Raw genomic sequence first — 11,791 nt, 5'->3', positions numbered from 1 at the left:
CAAAAGTAGTTCTCATCCAGTGCTCTTGGAACTGACTTTGGACCCCAGAGAAGGTTTTCTAAAAAGGATTTAAAAATTTATTGCTAAACATTGAAGACCTTCAGGCTGTAGGGTGAAAGGGCATGGCTGAGTCCCCAAAAAACCGAGTTTGGTACTAGGAAAGAACTCTAGGAAAGGCTCTGGTAACAGTGTTAACATGTGAGCAGAGGACTTTTAAGTGCTTTATAGCTAAGAAGTATTTAAGAAGTTAGAGACGGATGAATGGGAGTGAACCATAGTAATATGGGTATTTAAAGGAAATATACCTGATGGTCTTTTCACAGACTGGTATAACAAGTCATACTTTTTATTCGTATGAATAATTGTTTTAAAAATACACTTCAGAAAGTCACTGACCTCTTTTGAAGAGGTATTTTTCTAAGTAGACCTGAAAATGTGGACTAAGAGTGAGTGAATATTGTATTTTTTAAAGTAATTGGATTTGTAGGAAAAATAAAATAGACAATAACAAGTTTGTATAGTATTCTAAATAAAAGAACCTCCTAGTTAGAAGTTGTCAATGTAAGTGCTCCTTAATTCAATAGACATTTTGAATTACTTTTGTAAGTAAAATTATATACAGCTACTGATGTGATGTTGTTAATGGATAATAGGATATTTTAGGAGCTAAACTACACCTTTAAATAGAACAGGTGCTAAAATTTTCAAAAGCATTCACATGTATAGTGCACGAGAATTGCCAGCAAAATGTTAAAAAAATAGAGCTACATTTTCTAACATACTTCCATAGTGAGTACAATTCATAGTTAAGTAGACTAAAGACCCCCTCCTTGATGCATTCTCTATTATCCAGAAAGTTCTGGTCCTCTGGCATTTTCTGATTGAACTGAACAGAAATTTGAGTTGGTATAAAGACATGTTCTTTAATTTTGATCATGCTACCAGAATATTTTCTTATTTTTGTGAGGTGCACACACATGAGACTGAAGTCTTTTATCCATTTTGTTGAAAATGTTTTTTTATTAAACTGTCAAATAAAGGGGCGCCTGGGTGGCTCAGTCGTTAAGCATCTGCCTTCGGCTCAGGTCATGATCCCAGGGTCCTGGGATCGAGCCCCGCATCGGGCTCCCTGCTCTGCGGGAAGCCTGCTTCTCCCTCTCCCACTCCCCCTGCTTGTGTTCCCTCTCTCGCTGTGTCTCTCTCTGTCAAATAAATAAATAAAATCTTTAAAAAAAAAAAAAAAACTGTCAAATAAAGAAGTAATTTATATTACTGAATACAAACCAACAAATCATTTAAACAAACAAAGCAAAACAAAATTAAAACCTTAGGTCCTATATATTTGATACTATAGCTCTAATTTCAATACAAATATTGAAATATTCTCTTATCCAGTATGCATATGTAAATGCATTCTATAGATCTTTAAACTACTTAAACATATGTAAATATGAGTATATTATAATTTATTATAATATTTGTATATTACCTTATAATATATAAATTCATATGTATATATAGATTTATATATATGAGATATATATATATTCTCAGAAGTATCCTGTAACGTTTAGAAATTAAAACATATAAAAATGGCTTCTAGTGTTCTCTGATCCTCACCATGTATTCTCATGACTGATTCTTATTTCCTTTTTAGGAATTAATTTAGGAGGAAATCCAGTCTCAAACTAATGCAAACATTCCTACAAAGTGTATGGGAATTCCAAGCAGTTTTACTGCTAAAAAACGTCAAAGAGAAACATCCCATCAAAGCCCCAAGTGGAAAAGAATGCCGACAACAATTAAGCTGAAGCAGCTTTACTGGCCCCACTGCTCTCACTTAGACTGAGTCGTGGAGCAGTATTTAATCAGAAGGGATTGGGAAAGGATTTTAAAGGATTTTGCTTACCTTAACCAGGGCGCTGAATGTTCAGCAATATGTAAACTTCAAGATGTAACTAAATACAAGATTTTAAAGAGGGAAGGTAGAATGCAGCAATGAAGCAGGAATTCCAATCTCTCTCCTCTGAACTTTAGAATTTGGGTAGCTCAGTTGAACACAGGGGACCCAGCCTATTGTTAGCAGCGCAGTAGACAGTGGGAGATTGTAACTTATAGCTTTAAAGGTTAGTCTGTGCTCCGAAAAGACATATAAAGGTAACATGGAGGCTGGCATTGTTTATCATCTGTAGACACAGTCCCTACATAATGTCACTGACTTCTGTGTCAGTGGAGAACTCTAAGAAACCTTGTTCAATAGGCCCTCCACCTGATAAAGCACAGTCACCCTGAGACTGAACAAAAAAAGATGAATCAAATTTGTGTTTCCTCTTGTAAATCATCCACTCTCCTAAAGAGTCTCTTCAGTAACTGAAGTGCTTGAATTATGCAAAGATAGACATTTACTCATATTTTTAAAGAAAATAAATAAATAAATAAATAAATAAATAGAAGTATCTAAATGAATAAATTTAACCTAAGTGTTCAGAGAAGCATTACAAACTATAATATATACTTATATTCCTTACTTTTTTCCCCAAAGAAGTGGTTTTAAATATTTCTGGTTGAATAAGATGCATCCAATTGAGTGCTTTTTTTTTTTGGAATAAGCAAACAAAAAATGAGCATTTACTATATGCTAAGCACTTCGCAATGTTGTTTTGGGAGAGATAAACAGAAAGAAAATACCAACTTTGCATATTTCACAATCTCATGGGAATAATAATAAACATGGAGAAATCATCTTAATACATATCAGATAATAAAGCATTTTGAAAGACAGTTTTTAAAATGCAGTAATAGCTCAAAGCAGGAAGAGAGAAACTGACCAAGAGTAATGAGTAAGATCAGGAAGTGTTCATGGAGGGGTTGACATGTTGGCTGGACCATCAAGGTTGAGTACAATTTCCATAAGTAGAAAAAGCTCTGAAGGATATTCTAGGCAAAGAGACAGAATTAGTGAGGACATGGTCTGGAATAAAATTTATAGAGATTCGGGAGATGTTAAGCAATCTGTTTTTGCTTGGTCACGGACTTCATAACTTGGAGTTCAAGTAACTTACAAATCAGAGGGGCCCCTGTAGTAGACACTGTACTTTAGCTCAGGCAGACCCAACGTTTTTCTCTGTCACCGGGCTCCAGCACAGAAGATGAAAGGCTACTAATTCTCTTACCATCTCACTGCCTCTTAAGTTTGGCCATGAAACGCTATTCTACTAATCAGGGAAAGAAAGTGTGCTGGTACTGTCTGTTACTGTTATTTCCTGCTGAACATTCCTAACTGATATATCACACCTTGAATAAATTGGGCATAAATGAAATGAGTGCACTCTGGAGAGAGACTCTAAATGTTCCCAAACCATCCTTTATTTTTACTACCGATAAATAGCCTTCCAAGGCTCAGATGAGAAGAACTACTGAAAGTCAACCCTTGCCCAGTTTGTCTCGGCAGAAGATAAGAACAGGGAACAATCTCCAGAGTGTAATGGTGTCCAGTGAAATGGCAGCAGCAAACAAACACAAAATAAAAATTAGTAAACAGTTAAAAAGAGAACCACTTGAAACACAAATCTCTCCATGAGGAATTCACACTGTAATGACTGTTTGAAATGTGCATTATAGGAAAGGCTGAGCAAGATTAGATATTCATCAAAGTAGGTAGGGTAGTGCCCAGTGCAGACTGAAGACAAGAATGACAACTACACGCATCCGGCTCCTAATCCCTCAACTCAAGAGCAGGGTTTAAAAACCAGACAGCAAAGCAAGGTAAAAGATAACTAATTTCTATTATTTTAAGGAGCCACAGCAGACCTAGCTTACCCCACCCCCAGTCAAAGATAAATATGCAACAAGGAAGAAATGAACCCGATTTAATGCAAGAGTATAGAATAATAAGTAAACAAACAAACAAATAAATAAGGATAGGGGCTTATTAGGCAAAATGCAGAAGCACCCATTTTGGGAATAGGTTTGCCCCCCAAATACAAAAACAAATGTAGTTGCTACTTAGCAATGTCAAGAAATAATGAAACATTAATTTAATGAACTGAAGTTTCAAAGCTGACATGCTAAGACAACAAAAGAAAATTTAAAAGAAGTTGTCAGGAAAGAAATGAAGAAACTACCTTTTCTCAACCAAGAGACATATTCAAAATAGCAAGGAGTGAAACCCTGATAATACGCAAAACTAAATCAGTTATGTGTAGATTAAGGTTAAGGAAATCACAGTAAAAGCAAATAAAAGTGATAAAGAGATGAATGATTAGAAGCAAAATGGCAGATATGAATGAGTATAACATAAAAATGATTATTAAGTCTCTCAAGAAGAGACTAAAGTAAATAAAAAAATTAAATATAAAATAGAAGGTAAAAAAATATATTTCCTAAAATGAAAGGAGTGTTCTAGGAAATTTAATAGAAAGTGATAAAGGAACAATTTATTCAAATGATGTTCCTGAAATTTAAGGAAAATTAATAGTAAAAATAAAGTCAGCACTTATTGCCTAATCCATGAATTATCTCCTTTAAATAATCACTGAAAGAAAAACATTCTATGCGGTATTAATGCTTCCTTATTTTACAGAAGAATAACTTGGCCAAGCTCATTCAGCAATTGAGCAATGGATTTATATGTAGGATCCAGGATCATGCCACTACAAAGGCTGAGTTTGTAATCATCATTCTATATAGACCTTCCTGGATTTATGATAAGTTACATCCCAATAAACCTATCATAAGTTGAAAATACCATTAGTTGAAAATGCATTTAAAGCCCCTAACCTATCAAACATCATACTTACCTTAGCCTACCTTAAATGTGCTCAGAACACTTACATTAGTCTACAGTTGGACAATATCACCTAACACAAAGCCTGTTTTATAATAAAGTGTTAAATACCTAATGGAATTTATTGACTATTGTACTAAAAATGAGAAATAGAATGATTATATGGGTATAGGATGATTGCCAGTGTATCAGTTGTTTACCCTTATGGTTGCTTGGCTGATCGGGAGCTGTGGCTAGCTACCTCTGCTCAGCATCTCAAGAGAGTATCCTACTGGATATTGCTAGGTCGGGAAAAGATCAAAATTCAAAATTTGAAGCAGTTTCTATTGATTATGTATTGCTTTTGCACCATGGTAAAGTTGAAAAATCCTACATCCAACCATTGCTCCGTCGGGAATCATCTGTATTCTATAAGATATTGAAAAATAAACACATTTACTTCTCAGATGGTTGGTCTCAGAAGTCTCTCCAAATGAGACACACACTTTCTTTTGAGGAGACATTGTATTGTCTTCACAGTGACCAATCTCCCCTAAAATCCCAATTTTCTTCAGGAGCCACCCACTCTCAGGAGAAGCTGATCCCACATCCAACTCTGAATGTGGGTGTGTATTAGCTTAAGCTGATCATGGGCATCTCAGCTTTTTTGCCAGGCATTGGTTAAAGAATCTTGGCTTATACTAATCAATGCATATTATTTTCTGATGATTATTACTGAGTGAGCACTTCACCTAAGTTGGACCAGTCATATTGAACAGAAAAAAATTTATATTCTATGGCTCTGGGACAGAGTCTTCTCTCTCCTGTCTTAGAAGTGAACAAGGAACGGGGCGCCTGGGTGGCTCAGTCGTTAAGCGTCTGCCTTCAGCTCAGGTCATGATCCCAGGGTCCTGGGATCGAGCCCCGCGTCGGGCTCCCTGCTCTGCAGGAAGCCTGCTTCTCCCTCTCCCACTCCCCCTGCTTGTATTCCCTCTCTCGCTGTGTCTCTCTCTGTCAAATAAATAAAATCTTTAAAAAAAAAAAAAAAAAAGAAGAAGTGAACAAGGAAGTGCGTTGCCTTGTTTTCTGCTAATAGTCATCTTATGATGATGAGAATAGACCATCTGAAGAAAGGAAGAAAAATCTGCATACCAATGAAGGAAGAGTTGAGAGAATAGCAAATAAATGGAGCTAGAGCCTAGAACTATCTTACTTTCAGACTTTGGGTTATGTGAGATACAAATAGCCTTGTTTTAGCCATTTGAGTCAAGTTTTTTGATACTTAATTGGCGCAACTATTTTCATTAATGACACACATGCACACCCACACATACACACAAACACACACATGCACACCATATGACATTCATGTTATTGAATATCAAAGACACCATATCTACCTGGGCCTTTGCTTTAGTTATGTGCCTTTGTATTCAGAAAAATAGTGTTTATTTCTACATTTAAAGTTAAAATGGGATGCTTAAGGTAGTCTACGTCTACTGATTAAAGAAAATAGAAAAAATTAACTTCTTTCCTGGTCTATGGTAAACACAAAACTAGATTTTTGTCAATTACTATAGAAAAATAAGTAAAGGATTATTTGTAAATTAATAAATATGCTTTAAAATAGAAAGACATGAATATAATTTTAGCAGAAGTTAAGAAGAAAGACTATATTTCCATGTCTCTAGCCTCTCTCTACTTGGATGATACATGGCATCTCAAATTCCTGCTCTTCTACTAGTTCCCATGACAAGGGTGACATTAACTAATGCTGAAACATTAGCAGCCAACCCCAGGCTTCCTGAAGCTGTCTGAAGTCCGGTCTCTAGATGGCTTCACTGTTTTTTGCTTTCTTGCCAGTTACTGAAGTAATTTCAACAGTATCCCAGAGTGCGCAATAGGTAAGAAGAGAGAAGAACCATTTTGAGTGTCAGCCTCTGGTTTTACAGAAAGTATAAAATGAATGCATGAAAGAGATCGGTTGGAGCCACTGAGGTTAGGGTTTGATTCACATGTCATCTCAAAAACAGGAACAACAAACTTTGATTCCCTTTCTTTCTTGAACGCTGGCAGTCATACCCAGACTAATGTTGAAAGAGTGGCAATGAGAGATGAGGCATTATTAGTTCAGGGAATTTCAACCTTATTGAACTTCCAAGGCCGTAGATTTGGCCTGATGAAAATAGTATCTCTATTAGAGAAGTTTTTTGGCTAAAAGTAATATATCTCCTCTTGTTTAAGCAACTGGGGACGGAAATGTTTATGTTTGCTCTTGGCAAATTTGAGCAGAAGAAGCAGTTTGGGATCAGATGATGAGTAGGCCATCTTAAAGATTTTTGTCTTTATTCTAAGAGCAATTATAAATAATTGATAACTCACATTACATGGAAAGGAAGTTTGGGGTCAAATACGAATCATGGGAATTTACTCTATAGCAACTGTCAGGCATTAGAAATGGAAGCCTAGGATTTTAAATAAAGACCTGTATATTAGCCCTAAAGATATAAAGCATTCTAATAATGACAGATTTTTAAAAATTAAAAAAAAAAAACAGGATAAATGTGTAGAGAGTTTGAGTGAAAAAGAATATGCTTCCATTCTATTCCACACCAATGATGTTAAAGGTTACTTACAATATCAACATAAAGACATTCTCATAAATATGAGGACTCAGGAGTTCTATCCTACATATAACCTTCTCACAAAACCCTATTTATTAATGAAACCCAGCACTAACCCAGAGATATCCCAAAATAAAGATGGGGACAGGGTTATAAAGGATAAACAACAAGTTTTAATTTTCTCTAAACAATAAACTAAACCTGAAACTCTTTAGAAATTACATATATAATACAGAATGCAGATTTCAAAGTTCCTGAATAAAATACTATGGAATAAAAATAAACTGGATTGAGACAAACATCATGAAATAGACTAACAAAAATCTGGAAAGATAATTGGAAGAGGAAGTGTAAAGTACAACTTCTTTTATCTTTCAAATAAAGAATAAGAATGTTTGCTTCAGTATGACACTAATGAATTAATAAATATTGATTCAACTGTTTTATTTAAAGTTACAAAGTAATGAATAAAATAAATAGGTTGTATATCTTCCAAATTATCATAACAAAAAAGAAATAGAAATATTGCAAAAGATAAAAAATAAAAATATTTATTCAACCTTCTGGTGAATATTTATGGGGTTACTATTATTTTTACACCTTGTTTAGAGATACAATGGAGAGAAAAATCAGCATGTCCCTGTCTTTGTGGAATTTTGAAACCACTTTTGGAGTAAAACATTAAGCCAATAATCACTATGAAATTATTATCACTATTGACTTTTATAACAGCTAAATAATGAAAGTAAAGTCTAAAAGCTTATAACTGGGGACGCCTGGGTGGTTTAGTCCATTAAGCATCTGCCTTCAGCTCAGGTCATGATCCCAGGGTTTTGGGATTGAGTCCCGCATCGGGCTCCCTGCTCAGTGGAGAGCCTGCTTCTCCCTCTCCCACTCCCCCTGCTTGTGTTCCAGCTCTCTTTGTGTCTCTCTCTGTCAAATAAATAAGTAAAAATCTTTAAGAAAAATAAATAAAAGCATGTAACTGGAGCATGTGACATGGTCTTGGGATAGGGAAGTTCTCTGAGAAAAGAGCAGTGATTTGATGGTGAAGAGGAGGAAAAAGAAATTTGGTCAGTGGAACCAGCTTGAGCAAAAGTTCTGAAGGAAGGAAACTCGGGCTGTGAAGAAAATGAAATAATATTTGTATAATAACTGAAATACAGAGAACAAAGACAATAGTGACATTAACTCTGGGGGAAAAATCAGAAAGGAGACCAGTGCCTGTGGCAGATTGTGTTCTTTTCCCTATGAATCCACCCCCTTCTTCTAAGGGTGTTACAGCCCTGCTCTTGCTCTGTGCCTTCCACACTTGTCCACAGGGCAGAGTCCTTCCTGGCTGCACTGCCCACCATGGCCTTGGGACTTGCTTTGGTCAGTGCAGTGGGATTGAATGGGACATCTACAACTTCTGAGCAAAAGTTTTTTGTGGGTTGTAGGATTCAGTGTATATCTCTGCTCCTGACCATAAAAATAGAACATTAGGGATAGGGTCTGATCCTTCAGCCTGGGTCCCGGTATAAGAAGGTTCATGTGGCTCAAGCCAGCTACAGAGACCCTGTAGCATTCATATAAATCAAGAAAAAATATAGGAGTATTCATGATTATATGCTGCAGAGATTTTGAGATTTCTTTAGCTTACACATAGCCTAGCAAAAGTTCACTGAAAGAATTTCTAATTCATATTTTGGCAAAAAAAATTAATAAAAGCTTCTGCCCCAAAACACGGTGGATTATGATTATACATGAATAAGTTTATACACACATAGAGATGCATCTAGAACATTTCTTTAATAAAATGCTGTTTGTGGGTTATCTCTGAGTGTCAGTTTTTCTGCTATTTTTAAAAATATTTTTTCTCTTATGAATATGTGAGAATTTTGTAAATTTAAAAAAATTCCACTAATAGAAAAATAAAAAAGAATTTTATAATTTTATAAAATAAGGATTTTAAAAATGTTTTAAGTATAACCTATCTGAAGTAACAAGATTATTATATTTATAATAGTTACCAGGATATTGGGGTAAAGAAACTTATTGGAGAGATTCATGGTATATATCACGACAGATCAAAGCAGTGCTTCCGACTTCACTGTACATCCAAACTGCCAGGATAGCTTCTTAGAATACAGATTACTAAAGCCTAACCCTAGAGTTTCTGATTCCTTAGATAGGAAGAGGGGCCCATTAATTTGCATTTCAACTATTCCCACATGTTACTGATGTTACTGATCCAAGAACACACTTTGAGAAACAATACATCAAGTGGTCAGACAAATACATGTCTAGATAAGAATTTTACTTTGTGAATCCACAATTTCAAAAAATCAATTCATTTGATTGTTCTTTTGACCAACCAAGTGCTTGAAAAACACTGAATTGTTTGCCTCTATGCCTCTGTTTCTTTTCTTATATATTGTTGGTAGGTAAAGAATTGAAGCCAAGTGAGTTCCAATTAACTAACTATTCCTATAACTGTATATTCTATTGAAACATATTCATAGAGTTAGGAATTAGAACACACACACACAAAGACACAAACACACATACCTATTTCCTTCCTATCTATGGAAAAGTTTTATTTTCAGAGGTAATTCATCAACTTTATGATTTTAAATAACTATCTCTGCTACTGTAATGGTTTTTTCCCCTTTCCTTTTGACTTAAGATTTTTCTCCAGGCATTTAACATCCTTGACCCTGTTCATAATCAGTTCACCAGTATCCTAAAGAACTAATTTTTTAACTTCAGATCTTCTTATAAAATGGAAGGGCCTCATTCTTTGTAGTAGACAAAGAAGAAATAAGCAGATTATTGGTTTTCTTTGCAGAAACTAGAATATTATTGAATTCCTCTCTTCAATTAGAAAAAAATAAAAGAGGAGCAAAAGAAGGATTTTGGAGGTTTTTTTTTTTTCCAGTGTATCTTTGTTGAAGCTTGAGACAACATTTAAGCTTTACCACACAATGTTTTTGTTTTTGTTTTTGTTTTTTTTGGCAAGGTCGAGATCCAGTATCCCATTAAAGCATTTGCCAGAAGAAAAAGTTGTTAGAAAGTACATAAAATGCTAGGTGATTTGCTTTTACTGGAACTTGACTTTCTGAAACATCTGAAACACAACTGTCTTTTATTAAACTGAAATGAAGAGGTCTGGGCAGGAGTCTTGTGGGGACAGAACACTCAGCCTCAGAGTCAAAGCCCTAGAACATTTCTTATTATCACTGAACAGTTGCCCTTCTAGCCAGCTAACGAGAGGAGTATTAACAGCCTTTGAGAGGTATCCAACACTGTTTGCCTTGAAGACAGTTATGTTGGTAAAATCATGGGTCTTCTAAGGAATAGTACAATTAAAACTAGGATATTGGGGGACAGGCACCTGGGATTCATAGAATTTTAGAGTTAGAAAAACCTCATTCAGTCTCACTTTCAAAGCCAGACAATAAGTTTCTGTGCAACGAGAAAGAGAGAAGAACATTTAAATTGCAGTCTCTTCCTGAAACCCCATAGAACCTAACTGCAAGGGAGAAAGTTTTCTCCAATACTTTTATTTTTAAATAAGTTTCCTTTGGCCCAGTATGACTGGGGAACAGTCTCCAAAGTGCCTATTCAAGGTTAGAATTTCAAGATCTTCATTAATATTTTGCTATTGCACTAGGATCATTCATGCTACACTGCCTTTGCTAATTAAATTAATAGCTACAAATGCTTACCAAAGAGATTAACTTATGCACTGCCCTCCTAGAAGAGCCTGTTGCTAGGCAGCCCTGGGCGAAGGCTCGGCACAAAGCGTCTTTTCTCTCAGGACAGAGACTGTTTTGCATCCTTGACGGGGAGAATGAATGCTGCACTGCTTTCATTAAGAGCATTCACCTTCGTCTTTACATCTCCATTGCTCCCCTTTAATTATCTTAACCACTCGGTGCATTCTAGCGTTTCAAGTCTATTTAATGTGAAGTATATGTGTCTCGTGCTTTGTGGACTCACTTCAACATCTTATCTTTCTCTTGTCTTTTCACAAGCATCAATTCTACATTACAAGTGGCTTCGCCACGTTTAAGCAGGTGCGCTTTATGACTTCTGCAGCTTTTGCCACAATTTGTAATAACCTAGACTTTTTGAATATTACTTCAACTCATCTATGTGACCAAATATTTGTTTGATGTAAATCCCAGTTTTCTGCACTACCTTGCTCTTTATTTTTAAGATTGTATCTTTCATTTTTTGTTTCCTTACTACTTTATGTAGAGACAGCACAGCCACTGGGCGTTCATACTAAAGATAGATGTGGCGGCTCTCTCCTGCTCTAGGATGTACTCTCTGCTGCTAAATTTGCTGCCAGCAAGCTTGTCACTTGGGAAACTTGGCCTTAACTCAAACTTGAATTGACATTCTTTCTTCCTTG

This window comes from Phoca vitulina, unplaced genomic scaffold, assembly GCF_004348235.1.
Source record: "Phoca vitulina isolate PV1807 unplaced genomic scaffold, GSC_HSeal_1.0 scaffold14, whole genome shotgun sequence".
Taxonomy (NCBI): domain Eukaryota; kingdom Metazoa; phylum Chordata; class Mammalia; order Carnivora; family Phocidae; genus Phoca; species Phoca vitulina.
Note: the sequence above shows the minus strand (reverse complement) of the source record.